Source organism: Stomoxys calcitrans, chromosome 4 (genome assembly GCF_963082655.1).
Source record: "Stomoxys calcitrans chromosome 4, idStoCalc2.1, whole genome shotgun sequence".
Classification (NCBI taxonomy): domain Eukaryota; kingdom Metazoa; phylum Arthropoda; class Insecta; order Diptera; family Muscidae; genus Stomoxys; species Stomoxys calcitrans.
Window position 1 is genome coordinate 21,441,233 of NC_081555.1, and position 12,674 is coordinate 21,453,906.

Here is a 12,674-nt window from a genome sequence, read left to right on the forward strand (position 1 = left end):
AGCCGTATAGCTGGTGACTTCGATGTTAACAGTAACAGACCTTCCATCACCCCAACTCACAGTTGTGGCCAAATACTAAAATGAGAGAGAAGTATTTATGAATAAATAAACATAGAATGCAAATTATGAGGGTATTCACTTTTTCTCCTTCAGCAACATGTTTTGTCTACTTTTTGTTGCTGTTTGTTTTTTTTCTTCTTCTTTTCATTGTTGTTGTGAAGCACAGTTGTTAACATCTGTTAACAAATGAAACATAAATTCGTACAATGTAAACAATTTCCTACTTTCGTTTTTTGTCTTGCAATTATGCGGGCGATGATGGCTGTGTTTACAAGTTGTACTCTTTGATTTTGTTTACAGATTGTGAGAAAGAGAGGGGGGAGAGAGAGGTTAGATATCAAATCAGCTGTTTGACTTTTGTTGTAAAAAATGGTAAACACAATTTGATTTTCGCAGCATATCTATTTACAGATGTGTTTATATTTTGCTTTTATTGAAAATAGGTATTAACATTTTATAGAAACTTTGAAAATTTTAACAGTTTTTTAAATGAACAATAAAAAATTAAACTAATTAAAATGCATAGCAACAATAACTACTGAAAAATATTGTCCATATTTTGTTTTTGAATATTTGATGAACCATGGTTTTTGCTTTTACCAAAGAAGGAAGTCATGACCAAATAAAGTAAAAACAGAAAAGAGACCCTACCAAACAAGGGAAGCTTATAGGCTCGATCCATCCGTCCATGGCTTGTGATACTTTTTTCTTGTGGTTTTGCCATTTACTGGTTGTTGGACAGACCTTATGGTAGCTACATACCTAACGTGTGCCATTACAACCGTAAATATTTACAAGTCTAAACTGATGACATTAAGCCCTATTGTGGTGCTGGTGGCCAAGAGTGGAGGGGATGAGGTATTGTTTATGGTTTTTTTTGTATTTTTATTCTTGACCATCCACTTTGTTTGTAGCACGTGCTGTATTTGGTAAATGTATTTTATTGACTTTCAATATGAAATTGTATTGAATTTACAAGCCATAAAATATTGAATTGAATTTTTTTTAGGGACAATGTCTGGCAGTCAATAGGCTATTTCGTCAAAATTAAATTGCCATAAAAATAGTAAGGAAAACATTTATTTTTAGAAAAAGTAAAAATTTTTTTTTATAGAAAATTTTTATTTTTACAGAAAATTTTGTAAACATTTTATTTTATATAGGAATTTTTATTAATATTTAATTTTGCGGACTATTTTGCCAACATTTTATTTCTTGAGGAAATTTTGTTAAAATTTCTTGTCTAATTCCTAAATATAGAAAATTTTGTCAAAATCTTTGGTCTATAGAAAATTTTGTCAAAATCTTTAGTTTATAGAAAATTTAGCAAATATTTTGGTCTATAGAAAGTATTGTCAAACTTTTGGTCTATAGAAAATTTCTTGTCAATAGGAAATTTTGTTACAATTTCTTGTCAATAGGAAATTTTGTCATAATTTCTTGTCTATGGGAAATTTTTGTCAAAACTTCTTGTCTATAGAAAATTTTGTCGAAATTTCTTGTCTATAGAAATTTTTTTCAAAATTTCTTGTCTATAGGAAAATTTCCAAAATTCCTTATCTATAGGAAATTTTGTCAAAATTCCTTTTCTATAGGAAATTTTGTCAAAATTCCTTTTCTATAGGAAATTGTGTCAAAATTCCTTTTCGATAGGAAATTGTGTCAAAATTTCTGGTCTGTAGAAAATTGTGTCAAAATTTCTTGTCAATAGGAAGTTTTTCCAAAATCCCTTTTCTATAGGAAATGTTGTCCATTTCTTGTCTATAAGAAATTTTGTCAAAATTTCTTGTCTATAGGGAATTTTTTAATTTTTTTTTGTCTATTTAATATATGAAATTGTGTCAAAATTTCTTGTCTATAGAAAATTTTGCCAAGATTTCATTTTGAACAATGTTTTGTCAACATTTAGTTTTTATAGGAAATTTTGTCAAATTTTAGTTTTTATAGGAAACTAGCTGAACCAGTCACGCTTCGCTGCGCCTTCTTTTACTTTATATGGAACAAAATTATCCTTTGAATATTTATTTTCGACAATTAAAGAGCTTTAAGTGGATACCATGCTACGAAAATAGTAAATGTATATTGCTTGACTAACAGTAGAACAATATAAATCACTTTATCTAATCCCATATGATATTTATTGGTCTATAAATTCGCTCGAAGTGTTTTAGTTTGGATATAAGACGTACTCCACTCTTAAAAGACTTTATGAGAGCCCGATATTCTCATGAAGTCCGATTTGGGGGTGGTTTCGGGGGTGAGGTGGTCCCCCAGGCACTTAGCTCTGAAAACAAATATATAAGCATCGTGCTCTACTTTCAAATACCATTTATATAAACCTCATATTGCCATAGAACTAAAGGAAGTTTATGGGATGAAGCGTCTCCAAACACTTGGCCGAAGAATTGGTTATCAAATTCGTTTTCTAATCTCCGGTACCTTATATTTGAGACACATATGACCATGGTCGGTAAATTTGTAATATTTTGGGGGTTGTTTTGGGGAAGGGGCTGTGCCCCAAACACATGGTCCCACATTTGGATATCAGATTCGTATTCTACTTCCAAATATCCTTTGTTTTAGCCCCATATTGTGATAGTCAGTAAATAACTGCTGTTTGTAGGTGTTTTGGGAAAGGGGTAAAATCTAAGAAAATTGATCCCAAAAATGGGTGCCAATTTCATGCTCTACTCCCCAATACCTTTCATGTCCGATGTAGGGAGCATGGTGGTCCGCCAAACACTTAGCCCTGAAAATAAATCAGTATCGAGCTCTTCTTTCAAATATCATTTATTTGAACCCCTTTTGTCATTGGCCTTAAAACTGGATAACATATTCGTTTTCTATTTGAGAAGGGATGGACCCCCAGAAACTTGGACCCCCATTTGGATATCAGATTCGTATTCTACCCGCAAAGACCTTTCATTTGAGTCCCATATTGCCATGGTGGGTAAATATGTCCGATTAAGGGGGGTTATGGCCGTTGGGGTGGTCCCCCAAACACTTTGACCGACAATTGGATATCAGATACGTTTTCTTATCTTAAATACCCTTCATTTGAGTCCCATATTGTCGTGATTGGTCTATATATATATTTGGTAGGTAGGTAGGGTGGGGCGGCCCCCCTAGGTACCCACCCAAAATTTGGACATAACATTTTCGTTTTTAGGTTACTATAAGAGAGCACACAAAATTTCGCTAAAATCGCTAAACCCATCTCCGAAATCTGGCATTTCCAAAAATTAGGATAAGTGGAAGTGTCCGCTCCCCTTCTGTGAAAATTTCAAGAAAATCGGTCGGATCAGCCCTTTTTGAGTCTATACGGAACATACATACAAACAAACGCAAATTAATTTTTATATATAAGATTTTGTCAAAAAATAATTTTTTTGGGGAATTATGTCAATATTTTATTTTTTTTGGAAATTTTGTCAAAAATTAATTTTTATAGGGAATTTGGTAAAAATTTTATTTTTATTAGAAACTTTGTCAAAATTTAATTTGTATGGAAAATTCTGTCAAGATTTCATTTTGAATGCGATTTTATCAACATTTTTTACAAGAATTTTTCATTTCTATGGGAAATTTTGTCAAATTTAAATTTTTATTGGAATTTTGTAAAAAATAATTTTTGTAGGAAATTCTGTCAAAATTAAATTTTTGTGGGAAATTTTGTCAACATTTTTTTTTATTTAAAAAATTTTTGACAAATTCAAACTATTTTCTATTTTGTATGACAATTCCTCTTTTTTTATCTGCACAGCCTTACATTGTAACCTTTATATTGAGACCATAGCAGAAATAGTCTTACAGCATCTCCTTCATTGGCTTTAGTTGGACAATTATCGCAATTATCACCGCAGTGGCAGTATCCCGTAAATCTTGGGTTATACTGTGAAAATGTCTGTGACCCAGCCAGCGACCATCATTTAGGTTGAATGCTGATTTTTCTTTTGTTTTGCCTCCTTAGCCAGTAAGCCAGTCAAGCAGTTGATTGGTCGATTATTTTGCGGTTGTCCACACTTGTATTATGCCCCACTCAGTGACTGAAGCCTTTATGTTTGCCATATTCGAAGTTTCTTTCTCTGCATCCATTGTTTATTTTCTGCTTTTTTTTCTTTATGTATGAGTGTGTTATCATTTATTTTTCATGTGCAATATTTCCTATTATTATAGTTATTATTTTTCTTAATTAAGTTTTTGTATTGTAGTAAGAAAAATGCAATGGGTCGTGTTGTTTGGTTTCACTACTTTTTTTGTTTATTTTGCAAAACTGAGAGATAAAACAATGAAATTCCAGTCCATCAGTCTGCCATGGAGATTTCCTTAGTCGAGTTTTGTTTTTGCCTTACAAACTCTGGATTTAAATGGGGATTTTGTTTACTTTTCAGTATGGTAAATATGGATATCTTACTCGAAAACTGACCTAGGCTTAATTAAAATTGATATCAGTACTATATGAAACATAGGTCGATAAGTCCAAAATCTTTTAAAACTTGAATAGAGTTTGTAAATTGAAGCTCCTAGCTTGATCTTAACAACCTTATAGTTTAGCTTCATCCTCATCTCTTTTTGTTTTCTTTGAGAGCAATCCTTTAATACACCCCTATTTAGTTCTAAATGTTTAAGACTGTAATCGTTGTTTTTTTTTGTTTTTTTTTTTTTTCATTTTACTACTCATTTATTAAGACATTTTAATTTCCCGTAATTCCCTCTAGAATTTCTATTAGTTTGAGAACTTTGTAATTAAATTGGTTACAGTTGTCATTTGGTCTGTCAGTTATACTCTCTCTGCTCATCTTAGGCTTGGTCTCTTTTCTTCTATTTTGTTTTGATATCCCTCAACCACTGTTGCCAAAGGGAAGTGCAGCGTCAACGGCTCTATATATAATCATGACTTAAAGATTGAAAAAGAAACAAATATATATGAAAAGTAGCAGTGTAGTCATCATGTCTACAGAATGCATAATGCTATTTGTTGTACATCAATGTTTTATTACTGGTAGTTGTTGTGTAGCCTTTGAAATTTAGAAAAACCTGGAATGAAGGCAGGTTGTGTTTGTTGCTAAATAAATGGCACAGTGAAAAGAATTGAATATGATTATAAAATGATAGGTTAAAAAAGGAATTAAAAAATAATTGACATTTTTTTTTCTTCCATTGGGATGAACGTTAATTATTAAATCAACAGAAAAAAGCTCATGTTGAAACCACTTCAACAGCGAGCGACTCCAGCCAGCAGCATTATCTTAAGAACGCCATCTGCAGTGTTTTGTGGAATTATCCTATTTCACACTAATTAGATGACTACGCCACAATGCATTATCATGATTATATATCATCTGTCACGAATCAACTCTGCTTCCATACTGTTGTGTGTTGTTGTTTGACTTTTGTTTGTGTTCTGACAAAGACAAGAGTCCGTCGAATTTCGCAATAATTTAAGAGGCATTTTCTGGAAAACCCATACGCTAAGGAACAGGTTGATAAATTGTGTGTCCCATGGCATAAAGTGGCACAAGGCACGCCACAGGGGAGCATTTTATCGCCACTTCTATGATGACCACCATAAATGGCCTATTACGGATGCTGACTGAGGAGGGATTTGAACCCGTTTGCTACGCAGACGATGTCATAATGCTTCTAAGGGGTAAGAATCCAAACGATGCATATCACTGGGCTAGACCCAGAGGTCTCAATGTTAACCCAGAGAAGACTGAAATATGCCTGTTCACGAGGAAGACGAAGGTGGGCCAATTTAACACACCACGTTTCCTCAATAAAACGATTTGGATATCTGACAAGGTCAAATACTTTGGTGTGATCTTGGATAGGAAACTGAATTGGAAGTGTCCCATTCAGGAGCGTACTGCGAAGGATCACAGATATTGGGCACTATGTAGACGGGCCGTAGGCTCGAAATGGGGCCTGAATCCGAGAATAGTCCACTGGCTCTACAGGAGCGTGATTAGACCTACACTTACTTACGCCTCATTAGTTTATTGGACTGCTATTGCGAAAAAGTGCAACATAAGCACCATACAACAGGTTCAGAGAACATGTTGTCATGGTATAGGCGGAGCGATGAGGACCACGCCCACTAGGGCACTGGAGACTATTCTAGATATCCGACCCATTGACATACAGATCAAGTGTGAGGCAGCCACTGTGGCTATGAGACTTATGAGAATGGATTGAGCATGGGAGCAGCCCATACCATCGCGGTATAATCGAGGCAACAATAGGAAACCTGGAAGGAAGGGAAGAGGTTTCTGATCGAATACTACTGCTGCCATCGGCACAGTCTCGGATTAAACGGAACCCTAGTATTGCCATCCGGAAGATCATGTTGCACGGATGGATTAATGCTAGAGGACAGAGGCGGACTGGGGTTAACCTTGGGAACCCAGGGACTGAGATCTGTTTTAAACTGCCTGACCATAATACGATCCTGCAGGAGGAGATCCGACAGTAAAATTGCCATAAGGGCAATAACAACCAGAACGGTAAGGTCACGAACAGTCTTGCGGGGTAAGAAGGAGATTAACGACTTCTTTGAGGATGGCAAAATCCGCATCGTTTGGATGCCGGGCCATAACGGAGTAAGGGGAAATAAAAGGGCAGACAATTTGGCGGTGAAGGCCAGATTACTGCCGCCAATAAACTTGGTTAACCCGAAGCCGAAAATCCTATGGAGGGATCCAGATTGTGAAAAGGCGAGGCTATTACTGGAAGGAAGTAAGAAGGAGGTCAGTATAACTATTGCTATCATAACGGGAAGCATAGGACTACGTGCTCACTCATGTAAAATCGGTGCGGAAAGTGATAGCATGTGTAGGGCATGCGGGGAAGATGATGAAACGTTGGACCATTTCCTTTGTCATTGCCCGGCTTTCGAGTCTAACAGATACCGGCACTTAGGTGGAGACACAATACCAGGCATGAACCAACTTGGGGGAGTGGTATTGAAAACAATTAAGAATTTAGTAAGTAGGAATTCACGGAATTCCTAACTTAAAATTTTCTTTTTAGAGGCTATTTTATAGTTTTTAGAGCGCACAACAAGCCGATTACTGGCTTAGGTGTATGTCCATAGTGACATGGGGCGGATTAATATCTGCACCCTCTTTTCAACCTAGCCTAGTAGGCATTTTCGCTGTGAATGAAGTCTGTATTAGGCTTTAGTCATCAATAAAATCTTGCATTAAAACATAAAGTGGATTGTTTTATTTTCTTATTTTCATATTGGAGCGAAATTAAGCAGTTACGTGTCCAACCGGGTTAAGTCCTTTTCTTTGTATAGGAATTTAGACGAAGAGAATGTGATAACTTTATATAGATGTTGTACTTAGCTCAATAACAGTGCCATGTTGCTGCATCGTTATAAAAACCGCTTAAAAAAAATGTCGCATGAACTGGGCTCCCCAATCAGCTCTATGTCAATTTTATTGTTATGTTGTGTCTTCAATTCTGGTTCAGATTTTTCTATGTGGTGTATTGTTTGTTCTCTTAGCAACAACAATTTCGCTTCATTATCCCCTAATGACTTGTATTTCAAAACACTGTGCCCATTAAGCTAGCGCCCATAAACACGAAGCCTATGATTGTGAGGCTATTGTCAATGATGCTGATGCTGACTGCCAGCGCTCTATGTTGACGATGCGCCAGCGGCGGTGGCAGTGTAAGGTAATGTTAATAACATTAGTAATCAGGTGGCAACTAATGAAACTTAATTGACATCTGTGTCATATCATTGTGTCACTTGGTTGTATGATAAAAACAATGACAGCATAGTGAGAGGCAGGCGGGAGAGAGAGAGTGAGAGGAAGTTGTAAAGTGAAAGACAAATGCTAAGGCAATATAACAAATTACTCAATGCCCGCTATACCCCATACCATGGGCCTGTAATTGCAAACGAAATTGAATTGCTAATTTAGTTAAAAAGAAACCTTTTGTTTTTTTTTAATGTCAATGAATAAAAACCATTTTCATGTTAATTTGCAGTTTTTGTAGTAAGCAGTAATTTTTTTAAATTTATTTTTGTTGCATAATTAATTGGGAATACAGCAAAAGGCATTAATTTAATGTCCACCACTTTAATTCAATGGAAAGAAATTGTTTTTGTTTATGAAAAGAGATGTTAATGACCCTAGAGAGTTTTGTTCACCATATAATAAGAGAGAGAGAGAGAGGGGGGAAGAAAGTGAATTTACCACAGAAAAGATAGAAAAATCCCCCAATGATCATCTGTTTTTTCAAATGTTTATATTTACTTAATTTTTATTTAATGTTTAAAACATTGCTTCGATTTTCTTTAGTTTATTTTTTCTTTCCTCTTTTTTTTTGTTACCATAAATTATTGAACATCTTAGGGGTCACAAGTTCCCCGAATAATTCCCATAAATTTTCCCCAGTTATTTAGAAATTCTCATTCTCACTGAATGTGTGCTATTGTGGTTGTTATTTCCATGAAATTTATTTAGTTGGGATTTCGAACAACTTTGTAAAATAGAAATCAATTATTGCATTAGATTGCCTTTAATTATTTAGAAATAGCGGAGACATTTTTTATAATAAAAACATAAATAAATAAATCTTGTCTAGGATAGCAGCCACCATGTGGTGGTGGTTATAGGTCAAATTGCCTTGGTTTGGTAAAGAAATTCAAATTAATTTAATACATATGCTTGGAAAGACAAACAACAATGTAGAGAACCATTTTGAAGAAGAAAAAACCAATCTTTAAAGAAGAACAAAATTTTGAAAATTTAGAAAACAAACCATTTTTTAGTGAAAAAAATCAAAATTTATAAAAAAATAGCTGGACAGGGCCCGCTCCGCTTCACCTTCTTTCACTCTTGTTTTATCTTAGCCCTATACTGGCACGGTCAGGAAATATGTTCTGTTTTAGGGTGCAGGTATGGCCTTTCAGATATTTCGCCCCAATGTGGATATCATTTTAGAGCTCTATTCCAAAATACCTTTCATTTCAGCATTATATTGCTATGGTCGGTAAATATATTCGATATGGGGGTATTTTTGGGGGTGAGGTGGACGCCCACATATCAGATTCGTGCTCCAGTCTTAAATATCTTTCATTTGAGCCCCATATCGTCATCCCAATTTGAGGGTTAAAAGTGTACTCTACTACCAATGGCCTTTTATTGCTGTCCTATTCTATCCTGATCGGCCTTAAATATTATTTTTAATTCCTTTTTTTTGCTTAATATAGGGGGAAGGCGATATACCCATCCAGCTGAATGGCTGGACGTGACCCACATACTTGGATCCTTATATAAAAACTAGATTCGAACTGTACTGTCATAGACCTTTCTTTTAATTCTCATATTATCTTGATAGAACTACACGTCCTATTTAAGGGCATTTAGTGGCTGGGCCGTAGCTGGACTCTGCCAAATGTGTATACCAGATTTGATACCCATTTTTGATGTTAGAAATTCATGCCCGTTTTGGGGTTTTTAAGATTGGGGAGGCCCCATAGACACCTTGGACCAAATTCTTATAACAGATATGTACTTAACTTGCAAACGCCTTTTATTTGATACCCATATTGTCCCAATCGGTAAATATGTCCTGTCGAGTGGTTTTGGGGGGGTGGGAAAGTGTCACAAACACCAAGAAGTACATTTTTATACCAGATTCTTACTTTACTTTAAAATACCTTTTGATATCCATATTGTCCAAATCGGAAAATCAGACACCAGATTGACACCAAAGAATAAATTTTGATGTCAGATTTGTACTTTACTTTTGAATACCTTTCATTTCGTATGTAATTTCATCTCGTATATAATAACATTCATTATACACTTTCAATATCATTTTTTAATCGTTCTCGTATGCGGTAATTCGGCCCCTGGATTCACTAATAGAAGGTTAAGTCATTTACAAAAACAAAGTGAATATACCCCATTAACATCATTAAGATTGTCAAAATTTGCCTATTGTGAATGTTAACAAATTTTGTGTATTGATATGGACAAACGCACTTTGCAAGCAAGCAAGAAAAACGTTTGCAATGACAAGCTTTATGACGAAAATTCATTAAAATTGCATGTTGGCTGATCGTTTGGTTTAGACTTGTTAAGTGAATGCTGGAAACACTTATACGATTTGCCTTTACATTGTCTTTAGGTTGAGGTGAATTCATTATTCACAATAGTTTGTGAACTTTCCATGTAAAGTTGACGATATTTTAAATCACAGTAGTTTGTTATTTTTCTTACAAACCGCCGAGAATTTTAGCGGAGAATTAAACTTACAACTTTATTTGTTTCTCGGTTTGCTATGAAAATACATGGCACATAAATCATCCATGTCTTTTGTATATTTTTCCACTTTTAATGTATTTGTATACATGCTTATACTATTAGGAAAAGGTAATTCTTGTTTTCCCTATGGAATTTTATGTTGTGTTCCAATACATTAACAGACATTTCTGACTACTTGCCAAATAGAATGCTTATGTATGCCCCAGAGTATAAAAAACGAGAGCCTCTTAATGTTGCAGTAAATGGGTAAACTATTTATTGTGGGCATTCTAATGTGAACGCTTCTTTTCACCACTCTGACCTCTGTTGTTTTCTAATATACAAAAACACACACTTTACGAACACGGAACCCATATTCTTATGTTTGATATTGTGGGGCATGTATGTACATATGTCATTTGATTGAGTGTGTGTGCAATTCCTACGATTGTTTATTGTTTTGATGATTTTTATCACACAAAAACTCTCTCATTAGTGCGCAATAAATTACTAACTCCCCACGCACACCCAACCAAAAGCCATAACACCCTATCCTCACTCACGAAGGCAGTTTGTATCTTTGGGTTGACTTTCTTTATGATTTCTTTGCTCTCACTCTCTGTACCCATCTATACATTATTAGTGCTAAGATTTCTATGTATCATCACTTGGTGTGATATGAGGGTTTCAGTGTGTGTTTTTTTTTGTTTTTAGTGCTATTGTTTTCTTATTATTTATTATTACTATTTTGATAAGTGCACGGTGTTGCCGTGTTGTTGTTTTGTAGTTATTGGAATAAATCATAAGTAGAGAAAAAAGTAGAATAAGACTGAAATTCAACATTTTTTCGGAAGATGAGAATGCTACTAATTTCGAATGTGTACGAGGGCGGTCCCAAAAGTAACCGAAGTACAAATAATTTAAGGAAAAATTTCTTTTGGTTTGCCACACAATTTCCTTTTAGCTCATTACATTTTTTGCAGCGATTTTCAATAGCTTCGATACCCTGCATGTTTTTTTCGACGAGCCATTTTTTTAAGTTTAAGGTGCGTGCTAAAGCAATTCGCAATTCGGCTGAAATTTTGCATGTAATGTTCTGTTATAAATTTTAATCACTGTACTAAGTAAAGTCCAAATCGATCTATAACCTGATTCAGCTCCCATATAAACCGATCTGCCGATTTGAATTCTTGAGTCCTTACATACCGCATTTTTTGTCCGTTTTGGACAGAAATTTTGCATGCGGTGTTCTGTTACGACTTCCAACAAATGTTCCATGTACGGTCCAAATCAGACTATAACCTAATATAGCTCCCATATAAACCCCGATCTCCCGATTTGACTTCTTGACCTTCTGGAAGCCACAATACGGTGTTTTGTTTCGGCTTCCAACGATTGTGTCAAGTACGGTCCAAATCGGTTTATAACCTGATATAGCTCCCATATAAACCGATCTCCCAATTTGATTTCTTTAGCCCCTGGAAGCCACAATGTTTTCCCGGTTTGGCTTAAATTTTGCACATAGTATTCCTCTGTGCCAAGTATGGTGAACACCTTGTCGGCTTGTAACTTTAGAAATATGTTTTAGAAGGTTGCCAATTTTCACGAAAGTATTTTTGTTTATACTCCCACCGCCATCTATATGTCAGATTGGTTACTTCTGGGATCGTCATCGTATTTTGGACGTTTTTAGTACCAGTATTGGAGGTTATACATATATGTACTTTATGGTCAACATATCAACATTCTTGAGCTTCTAAAGCTCAAAAAATCATATCGGTACATTGGTTAATATTAAGAATCAGTGCGCATGTAGAAGTGCATTTTAAATTTGTAGGGGTTTAAGAACTCAAATCGGGGATGGCCGACTACTATCTATAGAACTATTTGCATTTTATTTGGAATTTAGGTTGTTTAGTTGAGGCTTCTAGTGAATTAAGGTGTCACTTGGAGGATCGGTTTATATGGAAATAGCATATAAATTGGAAATAAAACTCAATTTATATAGAAATATCATTAAGTTGTCAAGACTATCAAGGGTCTCAGATCAATATTTCTTGGTATTACAAACGTAATGACTTAACCTTAAATGTACATGGTAGCTGGCACGAAGTCTTACCAATTCAAACGACAGCAGTTTGTGTGCATATATTTTTTATTAATTCCAATGACAATTGATCTGAGTAGGTAAAAAAAATAGTTGCAAGCTGCACGAATGCAATATGCCGGTATTATGGTAGAGCTGGCAAAATATCGATGACACTATCGATATTTAATTTTTTGACTGAATACCGATTGATATTTTTCCGATGGATACTATCGCAAAGTTAAATTGAAAATTAT

The 12,674-nt window shown here is 34.9% G+C and overlaps 1 protein-coding gene across 2 annotated transcripts in view; it reads left to right on the top strand.

Moving 5' to 3' along the window:
• LOC106085572 (ras GTPase-activating protein 1) overlaps positions 1-12,674 on the top strand; it is a 43,551-nt gene that overhangs the window by 14,381 nt on the left and 16,496 nt on the right. The gene's annotated exons all lie outside the window — the stretch shown is intronic.